The sequence below is a fragment of the Euprymna scolopes genome, chromosome 21, assembly GCF_053919585.1.
Source record: "Euprymna scolopes isolate OS-2025 chromosome 21, ASM5391958v1, whole genome shotgun sequence".
In the NCBI taxonomy this organism is placed as follows: Eukaryota; Metazoa; Mollusca; class Cephalopoda; order Sepiida; family Sepiolidae; genus Euprymna; species Euprymna scolopes.
In genome coordinates this window covers 46,505,794-46,516,493 of record NC_136502.1, presented here as the reverse complement: position 1 = coordinate 46,516,493, position 10,700 = coordinate 46,505,794, and positions in this window count along the sequence as shown.

Here is a 10,700-nt window from a genome sequence, read left to right as displayed (position 1 = left end):
GATGCAAAAAGAAAAATTAAATTGTCATAAAAGAGCAAATACTCAAATATATATAAAAAAAAAGGGAAGAAAAGGCGAATGTGAATTTGTATAAAATATATGTACAATAATATAAAATATATATACAATAATATAAAATATGTATATACAATAATATAAGATATATGTACAATAATATAAAATATATATATACAATAATATAAAATATGTATATACAATAATATAAAATATATATACAAAAATATAAAATATGTATATACAATAATATAAAATATGTATATACAATAATATAAAATATGTATATACAATAATATAAAATATATATACAATAATATAAAATATGTATATACAATAATATAAAATATGTATATACAATAATATAAAATATATATACAATAATATAAAATATATGTATAATAATATAAAATATATATACAATAATATAAAATATATGTATAATAATATAAAATATATGTACAATAATATAAAATATATATACAATAATATAAAATATATGTATAATAATATAAAATATATATACAATAATATAAAATATATGTATAATAATATAAAATATATATACAATAATATAAAATATATGTACAATAATATAAAATATATATACAATAATATAAAATATATGTACAATAATATAAAATATATATACAATAATATAAAATATATGTATAATAATATAAAATATATATACAATAATATAAAATATATGTACAATAATATAAAATATATATACAATAATATAAAATATATGTACAATAATATAAAATATATATACAATAATATAAAATATATGTATAATAATATAAAATATATATACAATAATATAAAATATATGTATAATAATATAAAATATATGTATAATAATATAAAATATATATACAATAATATAAAATATATATACAATAATATAAAATATATATACAATAATGTAAAATATGTATATACAATAATATAAAATATATATAGAATAATATAAAATATATATACAATAATATAAAATATATATACAATAATGTAAAATATGTATATACAATAATATAAAATATATATAGAATAATATAAAATATATATACAATAATGTAAAATATGTATATACAATAATATAAAATATATATACAATAATATAAAATATATATACAATAATATAAAATATATATACAATAATGTAAAATATGTATATACAATAATATAAAATATATATAGAATAATATAAAATATATATACAATAATATAAAATATATATACAATAATATAAAATATATGTATAATAATATAAAATATATATACAATAATATAAAATATGTATATACAATAATATAAAATATATGTACAATTGAGGTGAAAGGGGGTATGAGAACGATTAAGATCTCCAAGCAAGTCTAATGATTTAACAAATTCTTTTTATCGGCAAAGCGACAGCTTGCGTAAAAGAATTGAGACTGACTCTAAAATCTTTAAATGATTTTGAGAGTCAGCCCCATGCAATATTCTGAAACAATCCATTTTATATGCATTAGCACAAGCTGTATCTTCAGCTAAATGTTGGTCAATGGCAAATTCCAAAGCAAAAGAAGGACAAAAATGACGTGGCTTGCTTAGTCTAATTTCTGCCAATATATTTTGGTTGATGCGTGTCTGCAAGTTCAAAGAGGTTCAACCTACATAGCCAGCAGCGCACTGGCAATTAAATTCATAAATAACATTAATTGGCATGATGTGGGGCAAACCATCCTTTGTGACCAGTAGGAATGCATATCTTACACAGAAAAACAACCATAATACGACAGACAGGAAACAATTTGTTACAGATTTAATAACAGGTCTGCCCAAACACTGACCAGCAACTCCAATCTAAAGTAGTTTTAAATAAACAAGACACTTGGACAAACCCAAGGCTATAGGAGAATTGTATTTTTTCACTTGATTATTAATAGCATAATTAATCAAATTCTCCGAATCTGTATATAAATCCATGAGTTTCTTCTCTACCGAATTCAAATGGGTTGAGCCAACTTAAAAAAAAAAAAAAAATTCAGATTAATATTTCCATTACTAACGATTACTACTATATTATACCATTGATTACTGCACACTCAATAACCCTTATCCTCGAGTGGTCTCTGGGCCTTGATAAGTGGTGACTCCTATGTAAAAAAAAAAAGTTAATTCGTGTTCGAGTTTGTTGGAAGAACAAATTCTAAGGGCTCTATATACTAATGTCTTAATAAGCCCTATTTTTGTAGAAGTAGTCACAAATGAGCACCAATCCATATAAAAACCAGTAAAAGGTCAGTTTGCAATAATATAACTATTAAGCCTTGCAAAAGATTATGCCCAAAGATGTGTGCATATGTGTGTATGACAAAAAGTGTTGGAAACAATGAGAATACAAATTAAATCTATCAGTTTTAGTCCGATATTACTTGAGTTTGTGTGTCACAACTATCATAGACAGAAGTAATATGTCTCCTCCTTTATTTGTACTGGTTTAAAGTTGTACCTTAATGGTGCCCACCAGCGTCTGTCTCGTCCCATTCTCACGTTTCTACATGAAAACTCGTATAACAGAATTAAAGGTGGGAGGCAACTCTGCCTGAAATAAAAATAAAAAAAAGGATTACCTTCCCTTGATCTTAATCTCTCTGACTTACACTCATACTACCTTGGCCTTTTGGTCAAGATCAAAGTGTAGTATCTGTTCTTCAGATGCTGCACTTCCATTTCTTGTTCTCTTTCGGTGGAGGAGAAATCCTTCACGACTGAGACAATTTTTATTTTTGTACCTTTTCTCCACGTTAAAAAACGACCCTGGTGTCTAACTCTGTCCCGTGGGGAGGCATTAAATAGGTACACTCATACTATCTTATTTTGGTCCATATTGTTTGCTCACACATAAAAAGTATTTTACTCTGAATACTGCCAAGCTAATCAAAAACCTCGATTCCAGTAAAGAAAGCACCCCTCTCTCTCTCTCTCTCTCTCTCTCTCTCTCTCTCTCTCTCTCTCTCTCTCTCTCAACAAGCTTGTCGGATATCTAATCTTCGTCTCTACATCAGGAACTCTTTTCACAACTACTACAAACACAAGTGTGCATGAACACTGAACTCTCCTACTAACCTGTTTCTCTATTGTATACGCCACTAACGAAGATGACTAATAAAGTTGCTTTTGAATATAGAATGAAACTCTTTTTCGTTGTCTCTTATGCTATACGTTGGATACGTTTAATTCTCGAACATCTAACATTAACCCCTTTACTCGAAATGTGCTTTGTATTAAATCCTACATGTCTCTTGAAGTTTTTCAGATACTTCAAGACAACTTTTTTATAAATTAAAAACTTTTTGTTTGTCAATGAGAATTTTTTTTTTGGGGGGGGGGACAATAAAATTATTATTTCCACATGTTCGAACAGTCAAGTTCGATATTTATTTTAATATTAGTGTTTTATATTGAAGATGTATTACGGCATTATTATAATTACTAGCAGGACTTGTGGAAATTCCATGGAATGAGAAATATATTTAATCACTAAATATACTTTGATGAAGCTGATATTTTTTCTGGATAGCACAAAAATTAGTTTTTTTTTTTTTTTTCATACAAAACCTAATAACAGGCAGCATATACGAGTTTATTAACATTTCCATGAAAATAGTGTCCATTGTATTTTAAAATATGGAACTGATCCAAATGTGATAAATTAATAAGTACTAATAAACACTCAGAAAGTAATATTGTGCTACATAGTTCAATACAAATAATAAAATTCCTTCAGTCCAGCACCTCTTCGTAGAAAATGTTCTGCGGAGGGAGTCGGGTGAATTTTTTTTTTTTTGCTGTGTTTTTGTCTAATGTTCCCTTTTTTATGTAATGTTTTGTTGACTTCTTTCTTCAGCAAAGAACCGCTGCATATTGATATTACTTGGAGTTCCTTCCTCAAACCATTACAACAATGATGATATATTATTATTATAATGATATTTGAAAATGAGTTTATATTTAAGGGAGATCACTCTCATATTCTTGGCCATGATTGCTAGATTGACCTTTTTAGAGCCAATTTTAGCAAATTTGCCCTTTTTCTGAAGCAGTTTGGCCTTCAAAAATTGTATTTGGCATTTTTTAAAGCATAACGTATAGCCTAAGGGAAGGAACTTGCAGAATATTATATAGAATTATTATTAAGATGTAGAGTGTCGTTTATGAAAAATATGCCATAATTTCTAACAATTGTTCTTGTTCTTAGCAAACTAAATTTGCTGGTAGTATATGCAGAAAAGTTTTTTTTATGAATATGGTGCTTATTTATTACAAGGGTCCAATTGTCATAGGGGCCATTAGATTTTCTTCTCCAAATCGTGGAGAATACTTATGGTCTTAATTGTATGTAAATTGTTCTAAAATAAAAATTTTGATTTACTTTTTAAAACGGTGAGAATGTAACGTTACTTCAATATTTTATTGTGAAGGTTCACATGAATTGTATGTCACTTGTCAACAACTGGAGATATCCATTTTTGTAGATGTAGCCGTGTCTGGATCGACTTTTAAATATTATATGTGTGTGAACTTGCATTTGTGTGCATTCCTTCCACAGGTCGTTGGTTGTATGGCTGTATGACGTCAGGGCTCACCATTTTTTTGTGGGTTGCTGATCCTAGTTGAACAGTTGCTAGCTGGAAACAGAAAATAGTTATTTTGGAAAAGTGACCATGTCTGGATCTATCTGACTGAGCTGGCTTGAAAAACGCAATGGGGAAAACAGACATCAGAGTTCCATCTAAATATACCGACATATAAACTTTGACATTTCATTTATATAGAAATATAAAAATACAAAGCAAATTGGTTCGATAGGTTTTAGCTAAAAACAGAAAATTGAATCATGGAGTTCTATCTCATCTTGCCGTTTCCAGCCAAGGAACAAGAGGATGATTTTTGCATCTCGTCTCCACAGTGCATGTTTAGAAATTAGGAAGTTAATTATATTGTCATGCCAACAAAGTGGGAGATATTTTTACATGGCTTTTAATGTGCTTATTTCATTGAATAATCACTGCGCAATAGATTGCATGTAAACACAAAAGAAAGTAAACCTTAGTAACGTAACTGCTACATTACCTATTGCTAAGGCTTTTAGCTGATTAAAACATTTATTGGTTGGAACAGCATATGAGAACAAATTTAAATGACACATGTTACGAGGGAGTAAATATAGGGAATAATCTTATCTGCCATTTCAAAAAGATTTTCTTTCATAAAAATCTACAAAAGCAGAAACAGAAAAATTTAGAAAAATCCACAAGGTCCCAGAATTTCTAGAAAAATCGAGTGGGTTCTAGAATTTTCTAATATTCGGTGACACTCTCTATATAAGAGATTTTTTCGCTAAATTGGCAGTTGTTGGTTTGTCAACGTTATGAGTTAAAACCCAGCTCCAGCGTGATTCTAGGTTTATAAATTCAACCAAAAGAATCCTTTTTAAAATCTTCTATTAACAAAAGGTAACTTCTTTGGAAATATTTCTCTGACTAAAGATACCATAAATTAGAAATTTTGGGATTATCTTTATGTGAATAATTAAACTACTTGGCGTACTCTGATCTCCTTCCTCTAATACCCTCATCCACCTAGGTTTTCTGACTTTGTAAAAGTAAAAATATATTTTTTTGTTTTTCATTTATGTTAAATATTTTTTGTGTGTGTTACATAAAGATTATATTTAAATTAATCTTAGTTCTCATTTAATTTCTTATTTTGTTACATGTCTACAATCTACTGCAAGATGAAAAATGTAAGTTCTTTTGCTGAAAAGAGGAAAATGTATGGGCAAAAATTAACCAAGAAGAAATAACATTTTTTTTTAAGTTTATCATATTTAAAATCTGTGACTGTTCTAATTTCAAAGTCTGATGGTGATGAGGTGGGAGGGGAGCAGGAAGATCCAGTCGAATTAGGGTAACATGAGAAGGTCCTTCAAAATAGACTTGGTCTATAGTGTTAATCTGAGTTAAGATTGTTGAGTTATCTCTCCTTGTCTCTAGATAAATGAAAGTCTGTTTGGAGTGATTTCCTGTTGGCTGTTGTTGTTGTAGTTTCCTTTGACAAGATGGCGGTTTAGCTGATACTGGATGTTTGAGAAAAGAGTGCATTAACATTGATAGCAAAGCATAGTTAGCATTGGTCTTAGAGAAAGTAGCATATGTATAAGAAGAGACATTCATGAACTACAATACATAAACAATAGCACATACACACTGCTCACTGAACACATGCACACGCAAGTTAATACATACTAACAAAACAGATGCAAGATGATATACACACACATCTGCAATGTCTACACAACTTCCACTTCCACATGCAAACGTACATAGGGAGAGAACTTGAATGCCCACTGGAGAGAACTTGAAATCCTACTAGACACTATTCTCAAGTATCTAAAGTCTCTCTGTACAGGGAATTGTCAGAATAACCAGCATGAGGATATTTTTCCCTACAATTAACTCTGACCAAATATTCAAAATCACATAGTATTCACAGCCCTTTCTATGGCTGACCCACATTAGCTTTTACGAGGGATGGTGCACCTTCTCCAAGCCTCCTGTGTGTTATGAGTATGTTGCTGGAATCCATATTAAATAGAGAAATAGTAAACCACCTCAGCAGAAACAATTTTCTTAGTGACAAACAATATGGTTTCCATTCTGCAAGATCTACCGCAGATGTGCTAACGGTTATATCTCGCAGGATTAGTGAATCTCTTGACAAAGGCCTCCTTTCTAAGGCAATTGCTCTTGACATATCAAAGGCCTTTGATAAGGTATGGCATAAGGGCCTACTTCACAAGATTTCCAGCAACAGTATAACTGGAAATGTTTTCTCAATCATTAAATCATTTCTCTCCAATAGGCTCATAAGAGTAGTGATCGATGGACAAAAATCAGAGGCCTGCAGTATTAATGCTGGAGTCCCTCAAGGGTCAATCCTGGGCCCAACTCTCTTCCTGATCTACATCAATGATCTCCCTAAACACATACTTAAATCATTCGTTGACATCTATGCTGATGACACGACCATCTACAGCAACACATCAAAGGCTGTAAATGACAAAGTTCTCTCTGATTCTCTCTCTTCTGGTCTCGAGCGCGTGGTTCAGTGGGGGAAGTCGTGGCTGGTTACCTTTAATGCATCTAAAACCAAACTCCTATCTTTACATCATCAACGCTCTGATCCTCATCTGGCATCAATTGAAATGGATGGCTCTCGTCTGGGAGAAGCCCCGTGTTTTGACAAGCTTCTGGGTTTGTCCTTTACTCCTGATCTGAAATGGAACACGTACATCAAGTCTGTTGCTAAGATCGCTGGAAAGATGGTGGGATTCTTCTACCGCTCCAGAAGATATCTCACTACTGATGCAATTCTCTATCTATATAAAAGCCAAGTACGTCTAAGGATGGGATACTGCTGCCATATCTGGGCAGGAGCTGCTAAAAACAGCCTATTCTACCTTGACAGAGTACAAAATAGACTTCGTGGCTTAGTGGGGGATGCCCTTTTCTCTACCCTGCAACCTCTCTCCCACAGAAGAGACATTGCAAGCCTATCCTTGTTTTATCGTTATTTCCATGGCAGGTGCTCGTCTGAACTCCAATCTCTGGTCCCCCCTCGCCAATCTTTCACGAAAAATACCCGTCTAGCTGAATTCACTGTGAAAAATTTCCCCCACTCTTTATCTGTGCCTAAATCAAAACGCAGATTCCATGAACAAAGCTTCTTTCTTAGAACTGCACGCCTGTGGAACTCTGTTCCGTTTGCCTGCTTCCCACCTGACTACAACTTGGATGTCTTCAAGTCCAACGTTAACAAATTCCTAATGAACCGCCCTCTTAAGTAAACACTTCATCAAATCTCCACACTAACGTACTGTACTTGCAATAACCATTATCCCTGAGTGGCTTCCGGACCTTGATAAGTGGTGACCACCATGTAAAAAAAAAAAAAAAGAAAGCAGCTGAATACTCCACCAGACTAGATAAATTCTTGTCCTGGAATCCAGTCAGACCAACAGACCAAAACGAAAGATATGCTGCAACATATGAAAATAGTTAATTGAGGAGAGGAAAATTATAACTCAGTGTTTGAGAGATAAAGAACTTTAATAGAACATTCGAATATCTATGTATCTCATATAGAGTTCAAGTGTTAGCCCCAGGTAGTGGGCTCCTTGTTTTCTGAGAATTTCGACTGAAATAAAATAAAACAAAAAATGAGAGTTGAAGCAAACTTTACCGACAAAACAACCTTGGATACTTAGAACTATCATTCATTATCAACTTTTTCTTGTTGGTTGTGTCAACAAGTTGTCAATAAAATGAATATATTTATGCATGGATATTTGATATTGCCTTATCCTCAACAGCAACTTCAACAACTGTTGATAACAGTCACGTTTTATCCATGTACTATTTTTTTTCTCACAGTAAATAGACAAAATTTATAGCTGAATCAGATGTTATAGCATAGAAAAGTGTTGCTTTCTTGTAGCGCCTATAGAGACTGTACCCCTCATGCTTTCACATAGTTAAGAGCCAAACAGTAACAGGTATCATGGTGTTAAGACTGGTCTCATCAAATACAACATCCTAAAATAAAATTTGGCACCTCTCTTTTTGTAAAAATAACTAGCAGGCTGCCCGGCATTGTCCGGTCGTAAAATACACTTAAATATGATATTTTGATTAATGCAGATTTCGTATTTATTATTATATTATATTGGATCCAATGTATAGTAATGATTTAAAAAGTTTTAAAAAAAAATCACTCGTGCACCACCACTGAGAATCAAAACCAAAACGTTTAGCTTACGATTTACTGTTTCCTTTGACATTAATGCCTGATCTATGAAGACATGTTTGCTGCAAGGCTAAAAATTAAAACATAAACCAATAGCTATTACGTCATGCATGCATATTCGTAATGCTGTTGTTTGATCTTCACCTGGCAAATTCCATTTTTTTTTTTTTTAATTTTCCCACTTTTGTACCGATTTTCCCAGGCTAAAACCCAAATATAAAGTTTCACATGGGTTCAAATATCCTATATATTAAGTTTCATGTCTACAGACCAAAAACTGACAGAGGAGTTTGGTAAGCAAAATTTTTTACACACACATATACATACATATATATATATATATATATATATATATATATATATATATATATGCATAAATAAGTATATATAGAAAGAGGTTTGTGTTTGTTATGACCTTTATACACAAGTATAAACCATGTAGAATATTTGTATGAATATAATTACACGTAATAGTTAACTAAAGATAATCACTCCCATAAGAAAACCGAAAAAATAGGAAATTAATTAAAATGAATGTTTAAAAGAATATGCAAATTAGCTAGATCTTTTGCAGATGAATGCAATTCCATGACCCACATATAACAAAGTTGTATTTTCTTTTTAAATAAATAGAAAAAAGGGGGTTTAATATGAATATCAATACACACAAAATAAAAAATTTATAGGAGTATAGATTGTCTGTTTCTGCCAAAATAAAAGGTACTTTCCATTAATAATGCTGTCTCTTTCTCCTGTCGATCGGTGGAATATTCTGTTTCAAACATAGACCACTGATCTCAATTAAAACCTTAATTATAATACTTATGGGTACTCAATCATTCATTATATATAATATGTTAATCCTCAAATGTCTGAACAATAAATTTTTCTTTTGTAAAGAGAAAAATTAATTGCTCTATAAGAAGAGTGAGTATGTTTACATCACAACCGCACACGATTAAATTTCCTCAAGTGTTTACTATCATCTTTTATAACTATTTTAAAACTCCCAAACCGAATATATACTTCCTTCACTTCAGAACATTTACAAAAGACTATATCACACTTTAGATTTAACCAATCTGGTTTGATTTTCCTGTTTTCTTATTTTCCTTTTTTCTTTATCCCTTTTAAGAAACCTTATAAAAACCTTATTTTACAAACATTATTTTATAAAAACATTATTTTATACAAACATTATTTTATACAAACATTATTTTATAAAAACATTATTTTATACAAACATTATTTTATACAAACATTATTTTATACAAACATTATTTTATAAAAACATTATTTTATAAAAACATTATTTTATACAAACATTATTTTATACAAACATTATTTTATACAAACATTATTTTATAAAAACATTATTTTATAAAAACATTATTTTATACAAACATTATTTTATAAAAACATTATTTTATAAAAACATTATTTTATACAAACATTATTTTATACAAACATTATTTTATAAAAACATTATTTTATACAAACATTATTTTATACAAACATTATTTTATACAAACATTATTTTATACAAACCTTATTTTATACAAACCTTATTTTATACAAACATTATTTTATACAAACATTATTTTATACAAACATTATTTTATACAAACATTATTTTATACAAACATTATTTTATAAAAACATTATTTTATACAAACATTATTTTATACAAACATTATTTTATACAAACATTATTTTATACAAACATTATTTTATACAAACATTATTTTATACAAACATTATTTTATACAAACATTATTTTATAAAAACATTATTTTATACAAACATTATTTTATACAAACATT